The 1,264-nt window shown below is 42.3% G+C and overlaps 1 pseudogene; it reads left to right on the top strand.

Annotated features, from left to right (window-relative positions):
• The first annotated feature begins 1,146 nt into the window (after window positions 1–1,146).
• On the top strand, window positions 1,147–1,264 carry LOC126475858 (5S ribosomal RNA; annotated as a pseudogene).

The following is a 1,264-nucleotide window of genomic DNA, read 5'->3' as shown; positions in this document are numbered from 1 at the left end:
ACAACATATTTACAAGAATGATATTCAGCACAAAAAACTTCGTAAAACAAATAGAAAATGTATGATCATCTACAGAGTTGTGGTGTTATCATTGCTGCGTACTTCTCAGCCAGCTCCTGTCCCAGCCGCAGTATGAAGTCTCTATGTTTCAACTTCTATTGTTTAGAGCATAGCACAATACTCAGGCATTTATCCCAGCCAAACCGAGCAAGTTGTAAAATGTGTGAATAGGCCGACGTCTCGACTGTGCTTTGACAGAGTATTTGCGAGACGTTTGTCGGACCATAGCCACATCTTATTTAGAGCTGCTATAAAATGAAACAGTATCTGGCTCCTTTTTCAAACCATCTTCAATTGTAAAATAAGGATGCATAATCAGGACATTCTTGTTGCTCCTTCTCTGGTAAACTGTCAGTGTGGTATTAGTCTTCTTCAACGACACTGTGCTGTGTAACTTTTTTTTTAAAACAGATGAATTTTCCTACGGGATCGATTCATGGTGCCCCTAAACTTGTCGCATTTGCTTTCAAGGTTTCAGAGAGAGCCAAGAATGTGAAAAAATTGTCACGTGTGACATTTCTTCCTTTATTGAGGTATGGTTGCATCAACTTTTCGAGAAAAACATCACCAAGGCGCTCATCATCGTCCTAGTGTCATCCTTTCCTAGATAAATGAAAGATTTCACAACATATTTGGAGTCTTTATCTGCTGCCAGCCAATACTTTTGCTCGTATGTTTCCGAGTTTTGGGCCATGAACTGTGTGGATCTACAAAGGTACTTTGAGAGAAAGATGTTCGTCGCTTGTTAAATGTGACGCCGATTGTAGCTACACTGTGCGTTCGCAATGAACTCATAGCAGATTTCTGACACGAAAGCAAACTTGTCTTCTTTCAGTCGTTCTGATCTTGTGGATCTAATGTCAAATCTAAGATAACGCATCGTCTCTCTGAATCTGTCACGAGCCGTTATTTCCCCACTTCATTGACGACAGTGTGTCTAGTACTAAGCTCTTCGCCCCTATAGTACCACGTATGTACAGTACAGCTGTAGAAGCGTCCACTTTTTCAACGTTCATGATCCAATAATCGGTCTCAGTGCATTTTACAATGTGTTTCAAAATTTTGTCCTTTATCATAACACGCCACGGCAACAGCCGTGCCGCAGTGGATACACTGGTTCCCGTCAGATCACCAAAGTTAAGCGCTGTCGGGCGTGGTCGGCACTTGGATGGGTGACCATCCGGGCCACCATGCGCTGTTGCCA

This window comes from Schistocerca serialis, chromosome 4 (genome assembly GCF_023864345.2).
Source record: "Schistocerca serialis cubense isolate TAMUIC-IGC-003099 chromosome 4, iqSchSeri2.2, whole genome shotgun sequence".
NCBI classification, from domain to species: domain Eukaryota; kingdom Metazoa; phylum Arthropoda; class Insecta; order Orthoptera; family Acrididae; genus Schistocerca; species Schistocerca serialis.
The sequence above is the reverse complement of the archived record's forward strand: the minus strand, read 5'-3'. Positions and strand labels throughout refer to the sequence as shown.